At 47.2% G+C, this 10,133-nt stretch overlaps 1 pseudogene; it reads right to left on the reverse strand.

The window, feature by feature from the left end:
* Nucleotides 1-844: 844 nt before the first annotated feature.
* On the reverse strand, nucleotides 845-2,354 carry LOC146870135 (BTB/POZ domain-containing adapter for CUL3-mediated RhoA degradation protein 2 pseudogene; annotated as a pseudogene).
* Nucleotides 2,355-10,133: the final 7,779 nt, after the last annotated feature.

A 10,133-nucleotide genomic window follows, 5' to 3' on the forward strand; every position in this document is an offset into this window, starting at 1 on the left:
GCAATAGGCAGAGTGGAGCTGCAGAGGCTCTTAGAAGTCACAGTGAGAACTGCTATTGTAGTTTAATTAAATGAAAAAATGACATAAACGTAGGTATTTCTGTTGGCTAATGCCTAGGTAGGATTAGGCCTAAACACAAGGATGCTCAGTTGGGCATCACCGACAAATGTCTTGCACTATGCTCATTATTACAGCAGTAGAGCGTATATAACTGATGTGAATATTTTGCAACAGTAAACAAATTTTACACATTCTGGAAGACTGGTTTAAATATTAGTGTTATGCATTCGCAAAAGACCTGGACGAGCCAAAGAAGGAGAACCCCTTTGAGCCCAGACAAGGATTTGCCGCTTCAGGTTCTGTTCTTTGACAGGTATACACAATATGTCTACTTATGAACGCTGCCTTCAGTTTGTCAGCTTGGAGCTCCCTATTTGAGAGAGGATTATGCAGTGTAGACCCCTTTGACCCCATCAATGTCAATAGCAGTCTTCCCTGTGGCGGATCACCATCTAGGTGAACATTGATAGTCGCTGCGAGATTGTTTGAAGGCATCAAAAGGCACCTGTGTTTCATGATCTTAATTATTTAAAAAGAAGTCTCATCAGCAAAGACTTTGGCCAATGGGCCAAGTTAATTAAATGGTTCCAGGCACATGCCGCAGTTACTTTGCTGATCTCAGAGGTACCGCCTCGAAGCAGGTGAGGATGCAACTGAAAACCAGAAAGCACCAAAAAGACTTGGATTTGGCACAAAGCCTGCAAGCTACCAAAAATCAGCCTTAGTGTTCTAAAACAGATTCTGTATAGGTGATTTCACCTCCTCTAAAATAAAACAGCTAAACAAAAAAAAGCCAGAGCCCGTTAGTCTCTATGGGCAGACTGGTGACTGAGTTGTCTGTCATCGTATGTGCTGTATCTCTTCACGTGGATCCGGCGCACCTGGTCTCGAAGTTCCAGCCCTTCGTCCTCCTCGCTATGCGATGCCTGGCTTCGACTGCGGCTGGTAGCCTCCAGTAGGGAGTTATCTGCTACTCGAGGACTCTCATCCAGCAGAACGTTCAGTGTTTCCTCATAGATTCGAGCTTCAGGAAACTCCACCTTAGTTTGCTTCTTTTCAGTGGCATAGACGATGGACGTGCAGCAGATCTCGGCCAGTTTCCTCCCTTGTCCATAGAACGACCAGCAGCAGATCTCATCCCCAATCACATCCTTAATGAACAGAACTCGCCCATTGAAGCTCAAGGAAAGCTTGTCGAAGAGCTCAATGTTCTTTAGCAAATGATCATCAGAGTTGCTAGTGTAGGAATATTTATTGTTGCTCCTATTATACAGTAACTTAACCACAGGCTTGGTAGACGATTCTATTAGTTTTTCTTCCTCCTTTGGAGATGTGATGATAGGGATATGACATACTGGACTATAAGTTTCTTTCTTGTCCTGTAAGGCTGCCTTGCACATCTCCACAAGGCCCTGGATCAGGTAATATTTTGCTTCTGCCATTAGTTCTTTGATCTCCTGTCCAGTGTTTGGAAGTGTAATAATGTCATCTCGCAAGTAGTTCAAAATGGTTCCGAAATGTTTTCCACAGCGATCTATAAGAATCCAACCTTCTTTGTTGGTCAGCACTTCCATTCTCCCACTGAACATAGCCTTCAGCATGGTGTCTTGTCTTGTAAGCACCTGCACAGTGGTGTAACACAAGTAACCACTGACGTTCAAGCGCACATAATTATTACCGAAGCTTCCAACCCCTTTCATGCTGCAGGATTTCGGGTTGGCACCGAAGTTTGGGCACAGGGCACTGAGACGTACCTCCAGACATGTCCCTTAGTAAATAGATGACAACTCTGTAAATAGAAGGCTTGATGTATGCCGCCGTGGTGGTTGCTCCACAGTGAAGCCAGATAACTCGGAGTGAGATCAAATGGGATGAAGCTCACAGAACACCTGTCGGTCCTTCTCTAGACTCTCATCAGTGAGAACTGGTCTAATTTGGGCTGGTTTTTGGGCTGAAACGGGTCTGATTGGGCTTATTTTGGGCTTATATTTGAGCGGCTTTGGGCTTGGGACGGGTCTAAAAATCTGGCAACACTGGCCCCAGCGCTTCCCAGACTCCTTGATGGGCAGCCCTAGCCCCCTCCCTGCACCGTATTTCTTCCCCGGCGGTGGTGGCTCTTCTTGACAAGCCACCACCGCCACAGTAACTCCCGCCGACGCCGTCCTCGGCATCCGGATCATACCTGTCCAGGCCTGCTCCAAGACACCCGGCCACAGGAGGTTCTCGTGGCCGGCCTCCCCGAGCACCTGCAGCGCCGCACGGACGGCTTCCGCGTCGGGCACCCATTTGGACATCCTGCTCCCTGTAGCCTAGGCCTAGGCCCTACCTGCCCTCACCGACCGACCAGCCAGCGGATAACGCTAAAATCCCCACCTAAATACACTAACCAAAAAACTCTTTAACCCTTTCCCAGTAGCGTTGGGACCAGAAAGAGGACGAGACTCCTCCCCTGGCCCTTATAACTAACACCCCAACCCTAAACCAACACCCTGACCCAGAACATACTGTTCTTCTGGGCCAATGTGTGAAAACCCCGGGGGAAGACTGGTCTGTGACCTGACTTCCCCTGGGGGCCGCATTCCCCTGCTGGGTCAGGACACTGGAGACTGGGAGCCGTTCTCTTCTTCTCTTTGTCTGCACCTGAGGTGAGCAGGTGTCGGATTGGAGAACTGGTTGGAACTTCTTTAACTTTATCAAGCGGGGGCGAGGGCTAGTGTATCTGACCCTCTTGCTGCCAGGAAAGCACCAGGGGTCAAATCCAGGCAGTGAGATCCTTCCACTGCTTTGCACCATTCTAGCACCACAGCTGCGATCTACCATCTCTGCATCACCTTTTGTGGGATAGCTCTCCTGGCATCACTGCCTGTGGGTCTGCTCTCCCCACTGCCTTAACTGTTGCTTGTGTCTCCTGCTGGTTAATTCGGGCATCAGCACCTGTCAGTGTGTTGTGCCCTTGGAGCGCTCATGCCCCTCTCCTCCCTGGCATCATCTTTCAGAAAACAGTTCTTACCACGGGGGAGGAGCGGAGGTGCCTCACGACCAACACACAAAGACGGCCCCTACTAGCCCTAACCACCTTGAAAGAAATCCGGGGGTGAAATGTGTACAAGGAGTTTGCTACTCCTGAGACCATATACTACAAGGGCAGTAAGACAAGCAGGGGAGAGGCCAATCCCCACAAAAAATAAAAACCAGCAGGTCCCCCACTAACAAATAAGGGGGGGCTGTGTTTGTAAAGTCTCCGGCTATGGAGACACCGCCCCCTGGGCCATAAATACATATTATAAACAGGATTCCAACAGACCCAGACCCAGATATCAGCTCATAATTGCTACAGCAAAACCATAACACATCAACCATGGTAGAAGGCGAAAATCAATCATCCATATAGTCACACCCCCTTTAGGAGCAAAAGGAAGATTGTCCAGTCACCCATCTAGTTGGAGCTCAAACGCCATAAGTACCTGCCCAAATCGAGGGGGAGGCCACAGTCAAAGAGTCAAGGCAGAGGTCAGAAGCTTTCAACTCCACAATTCCACTTCACAAGCAATGGGCCTCTGTCGCTCGCTACACAAAAATGTAGGGGCACGGACTTGGCATGTCTTTCGCCTTTTCTGCCCTGGCCCCTCGCACCAGAGGTTATAATTGTTTCAGCCTATCTAGGGCAATCTCCAATATGTCATCCGAGTGCTGTTGCCTCGATTTCCAGGCCAGCCCCCTTAGACATCACAGACCTGAATTCTCTTCATAATTCAGCATCTACAGGTATGGAAGAACTTGAGATATTTTCCAACGAACCCTTTCGAAAAAAACATAGGAAACCTCCCACGGAATGAGCAGAGAAGCCGCCACACGAAGCTGGAAAAAACGGAGGAATTCTACTTAAACGGATGAAGAACTGCTAACGGTAACGGGCCCATTTGATGTTCCGTCTAGTAATAGCGGTAACAAATATTTTAAACTCAAAATTATCAAAGGAAAAAACGAAGAACCACATGGCTCAGCTACTAGAAGGTTTAAAAAGAAATCTAGTTCCCCCTCGTATACAGAATTATTTAAGGACAATAGGGCCCCATTGCTGCAGAACAATAGCACTGATAACTCAGGTTTATTGGCTAACAATGAACAGTCCGCCTATGACACACCAGCCATGGACCCACAGATACAGAATTGGTGGTCGGTCATTGACAGCACACTAATAACCATAAGCCAGGTGGCAATGCTGCATGTTGACAAAATGGATTCGCAGATGTTAATACTACAGTCCCTGGCAAACAATGTGTAGAAGATTAAATTGCGATTGGACGACTTAAATTCTCTCATAATGAATGCTCAGCAACAGACTGACAAGCCAATGGAACAGTATTGTTCCCTGCACCTCAAAAAAAATGCAGTTATTTCCAAAATTATGTCGGACCTTCTCACAGAATACAAATCTAGCAACATACTACACAACAACAATGGAATGCCCCCTTTACTAAATGCCCTGCATAGGGATGAAGCATTGCCCACTTAACATCAAAAAGTTGACCAGTTTTGGGAATGGAACCCAAAGAACCTGAAATTAGATGTTATCTAAACATCCTTATATGCCCCCTGGAATTGAATAAAGATCAAGAAGATGTTGTAGCGCCCAGTGTTGATCCCAATGTGGGCTACGCATTACGAGCCAAGAGTCTTTCAAATAAACTTTCTAAAAAGAATAGAAAACGCCTGAAGAAATTAAACAAGAAGCAAAAACAAAAAGTGTATCCTATATTCAGAAACTCCAGAGGAAAGATTCTATTCCCTCCGGAGATTTTGTCCAGGAGAAGGAAAACACCTCACCTAGGAACTCATCTCCGACATTGGAATTGGCTGACCCTCCTGTTTCCCCCATTCAAATAAGCAAGATAGCAAGCAACATAAGATCTATTCAGGGTGATTTAAAAATTAAAAAGATCAGTGAACTATCAAGACTTGAACGGACGACCCAGCGCTACAGTTCCACCAAGGCCAACAAGACCCGCATTGGAGGATAAAAAGACCGCAGGGTCATCGATGCTTTCCTTATACAGCCGCCAATTAACAAAGACCACTGGGGAACAGACAGAGGCTATTCCACTCCGAAATGTGGAAGAATAATGCGTTACAGTCTTCCTCTTGTCACTGCACCGACACCTTCTCATTGTTAAAGGGGCAACGGATAGTCAAAGCCAGGTTCGTTTTATCCACGGAAAACCCGAATTGGCCAATATGTCCAAAGGGGTGAAATCCTTCCTAAATCCACGCGGGCCTCAATCCTATCAAAATTCCTATCGGATCCCCCAGTCTGACAGTCCAGTTTTGAAGCATCCATTTACATCTGTTCTATACTCAAACTACGGAATAGCACATTTTCTACATAATTTCTATTGACCGGATTCCCCCAAAAATTGGGACCAACATGAGCCTAAAAATATGGAAGAAATCCTAATATTCCAACATGAATAAATCTCACAATGGCAGGAAGATATTGTAAATAGGAGCAACTTGCTCAAGTTATTTTCATCTGTACCCGAGCTGGGGACACTGGACTCTAAAGACTATCTATATCATGTTTGTCCCTGGGGCTAAGGAGATTCCAACAGGCAGGTAAAAATGCATCAAAAGATTCTGCCAGAGTCGGGTATAAATACACGTAAGCCAGTAAAAGCAAAATATCCATGGCATCTTGTAAACAAGAAGCCCTTGCAGCACCCTGTCTCCGTACTCTTTTGATTCAAAGCGGTTGGCTGCCTCCCGATCTGCGGTAGAACACATTACAATATCAACGGACCAAGCAGTGAATAAAAGAGTTTGCTGGCTGCCAAGGAACAGCTGTTGATGTTCCAGAGACATTCCAGGGAATGCGAGATCGCTGGCATTCACCAAACATACACCTAATCACGTATTACACATGTGCGCATGGAATATACGAGGTCTAAAAACCCCCCTAAATGATAGTTCAACACTGGAAGAAATAAGCTCCAAAGACATAATTTGCCTACAAGAAACATGGCAATTATCCCACATGACTTGGCCGGACCACAATGAACACTGTGTACTGGCCATTCCTTCTACTACAGGGGGATACTCCTCTGGAAGCGTTTCAATGTTGGTCCACAAATTGTCAGAGATATTTGGGACAATCCTGGCACATATTCTCGGGGTCTGTATTTTTAGCAACAACCTCATCAGGCGATCGGAAAAAGGATCCCTCTGCTCATTGTAGGAAACATCTATAAAAATCCCAAGCAACCCAAAAAGAAAACAATCACCTTTGACATTTTAAAATGGATTAAGGCCTTACACCAGCAGTACTCAGGTGAAATGTGGGTCTTGGCAGGTGACTTCAATATGTTTTTGCTTGAGATGTCCCATATTTCTCAATGGCAGCAAGCAGAGAACAAAGTATGGAGAATCCCAGATATTGCGCCCGGTCAAATAAAGAGAGACAGCGCTGACCAGAAGTTCACAACCACCTTAAATGCTCTGGGCTTACGAACTCTAAATGGAAGAGGAATCAGTGATCAACCATCCAGCAATACTCACATAACTAGCTCTTGCACCTTGCTGATTGACTACATCTGGATTTCTACCCAGCATTTTACCTGGGTAAGCAGGTTTCACGTTTTGCACTTCCCAATTAGTGACCATGCTCGGCTGTCATGCTCCATTCATAGAGAGACTCCAAAATTGACACAAATACAAGTAGTTGGCATAGAAGATAGCACTTATGGGCTGCAAAGAATACAATGGTCTGCAACACCGGCCCCGGGGGCCCTGGCCAACCTGAGAAAAGAGCTCCAAAGTGATGTATCTAATAGATTACTATCCACTTCAAGCTGGCAAATACTACTGCTGAAATTATTGGAAAAGCTGGCTGGCAAGCCCCAAATAATGGGCAGCGCCCATCCTCAGAAGGAAACTAATAACCCTGCGCTGAGGGCTCTAAAACATGAACTAAATAAACTCTGAAAGTAGGTGCACAAAGGCACTGCCACTGCTACAGAACTAGCTGAGATCAGGAAAGCGAGGAAGGCTTATAGGCAAAAACCCTGGGAAATTGCCCGTATGTGAGAAGCTGGCTTGGTATATTGTGTACACTTATGTAAGTGGACACCTTGCACCAATCCAGACAAACCTTATGGTAATTTTAGTGGTCTTAGACAACCTTAGAGAGCTCTCTAAGTGGTAGCTGTGGGGAGTAGCCTTCAGGCTTAGTCCAGAAGAGCGTAAATCAGCTTGTTTTATCAGAACATAATCTTATTGATATAGATTAAGTGAAAAAGAACCACACAGTGTATTTATAAAAATATGTATTTATTATATAACACCCACTAACACATACCGGTATCTCCTAGATACACACAAAGCAGACAATACTTTACAATAGAAACAGGTAAGTAGCACGTGATACACAGCGGTCCCAGGGGGAGACCAAACCATATACTAAAATAGCGGTATGCCCAGAAGACATAGAAGTGCCGGGGACCCAGGGAACCACACAAGGTAAGTAACCAGGAGCCCCACGGAGGTCATGTGAAGAGTGGGAACACGACCGCGGGATCAATGCAAGTCAATGGGTAAGTGACGGTTGCAATTTTAAAGAAGAAGGCCCCTTCCCAGCAGACCATGAAGAAACCCTGTGGAAGACAGAAGGTTAGAGAGCCCTCCCACCTGTGGATACCTTAGGAACCAGGATACCTGTCCCAGGGGAGCCAGGGGCATAGGTGTGAAGTGGCGTCGGAAACTGCAGACGATCCCAATGGAGGACGTCAGGAAGATGCCGCTGCTGGAGAAGGTGAAAGCGTCCGATGAATTCAAGTCCAGAAGTACCTGAAAGCAGAGGGGACAGAGTCTATGCGACTTGGAAGTGACCAGGAGGCACGAAAGACAAATGCCCACCAATGTTGGGTGCTTCAGGAGAGTTGACGGTGAACTTGGAGCTGATGCAGTGAGGACCAGGCGACGCTGTGGAAGGTCAGGAGTCATTCACGAGCTGTCCCACATCGGATGTCGAGAGTTGAGGAGTCGGAGTCCGTCGGGAGTACCAACAAGCTTTGGCAACTGCAAATAACATGGAAAGCGAAGAAGGTGCAAGTTTGATCCAGCAAGGTCCAGGTAACTCACCATGAGTAGGGGAGCCCAAAGTATTCAAAGATGAACCTCAAGAAGACCCACAGGCCGGAGGCACTGGAGTTGCGAGAGGACCTCGAGCAGCTCACCAAAGAAGCAGGCCCACGATGCAAGTGATGTGGTGAGGACAAAGATCTTGGTTACTGGAGATGCACGAGATTGGGGCTACTTGGTGCTCGAAGATCTTGGCGGAAGGAAGCCAACAAGCCTTTGCAACTGCAAGTCGACACTGTGCACAGGGGTTTGATTCCTGCGGCCCGACGAGGGATACTGGCCTCAAACTTGGTGAGAGGACAGGGCAGACCTGGAGGGTTGTGAAGTACTACCACCTGTATTGCTGAGCCTTTCGGAGTCCGTAGGAGCCCGGGATCAGCAGACCGGTCAGCTTAGTTGCGGTCCCTGCAGATGCAGGGAAGTGATGTCTTCACTTCAAGGGAAATTCCTTCAGGTGTCTTTGGATGCCCACAGGCCTTGGAATGTGCACAGGCACTGATGTTGCTGGAGATGAGCAGGGGAAGGAGATAAGGAGCAGCAGGAGTATTCCCGGTTGCAGCCTTGATGCCCAGAGCAAAGTCCAGAGTGCCCAGACGGTCGAAGAAGAAGTGGTGTCTGAAATTAATCTTGTCCCACGACAAATCTAGGGACCCATCCTCACGTAAACCCTTAAGTACCCTAAGGAAAGGGTTGGGACGATCCAGGGGTCCCTCCCTAAGGAGGGCCTGGACAAGGGGAAGTATGCTCCCCTGTCCTTTGTCCAGTTTCATGCCAGAGCGGGAGCCAACAGCTCCCTGAACTGGTTTGGACTGAATTATGCATGGAGGGCACCAAGTGTGCCCTGCACGCCGACTATGTTGCGCTGGCCAGCGCCCCACCCTGCCCAAATACACTAAACCCTGTCTGGGAGGTGGTCACACCTCTCTGTGACAGGATACCTATTGTTCTGCCTTCCCCTTCCGGAGCTTGACTCAGCAACAGGAGGACAGAAACGTGTCTCTGGCCTGCAGCAGCCCTAGCTTGCTGTCCGGATCTGGAAGACTGGTACCAGGAGCACCGAGGTCCTCCCAAAGGAACTTTTAAGTGTACGGAATCATACCTCCCACACTGTCTACGGGGTGAGGGTATGGTTCCAACATGTTTGATACCAAACATGATAGGATTCGTTACAGCTAGTTTCAAGATGATCATTCCGTAATGACATGGTGCCCCTCTATATGTTATATGGCTGTCTCACAGCCCAGGAGAATGGACTCCGTAGGCTGTAGGGGTGTCCTGTTCATGCAGGGGCACCCTCACACTTAGAACCGAGCACCCGGCCTTCAGGATTGAAAGGCCTGCCTTAGGGGTGACTTTTAGGTTTTAGGTGCAGTTACCTTAGATATAGGGAAACCTATATATTTTGTAAGTGGTGCTAGCACCAATTTACACAGGCTGCATTGGCAGGCCTGTAGTTACAAATTGAGTGGTCTCCCTTGGGTGGCATAGTACATTCTTCAGCCCATGGGGGACCCCTGGTGTACCCATGCACTGGGTACCTTAGTACCATATACTAGGGACTGATAAGTGTACACCAGTGTCCAATCTGGGATGTACCTAAGTACTTACCATACCAATTTATGGGAGAAAACATAGAGACTGGGGTCCTGATTAGCAGGATCCCAGCCAGACTAGTCAGAACAGCATAACATCAAGCAAAAAGTGGGGGTAACCATCAAAGCAGATCCTACTTTCCTACACTGTGCAAATGAGGAACAGGCTTGGATAGAATTACTTGAGGCCCTAAAAACAAAAGATCCAATGAATTTTGGAACCGTGTCAAGAAAAAATTGAATCAAAATTCACGACAATAGTTTCCAGGTGTCAATGCCTAGCAGTGGACGCAATATAGTCATATCTTGTATCATCCAGGATAAATAGAAGGTTACCAGGAGGCATCA

This window comes from Triturus cristatus, chromosome 1_1, assembly GCF_964204655.1.
Source record: "Triturus cristatus chromosome 1_1, aTriCri1.1, whole genome shotgun sequence".
NCBI classification, from domain to species: domain Eukaryota; kingdom Metazoa; phylum Chordata; class Amphibia; order Caudata; family Salamandridae; genus Triturus; species Triturus cristatus.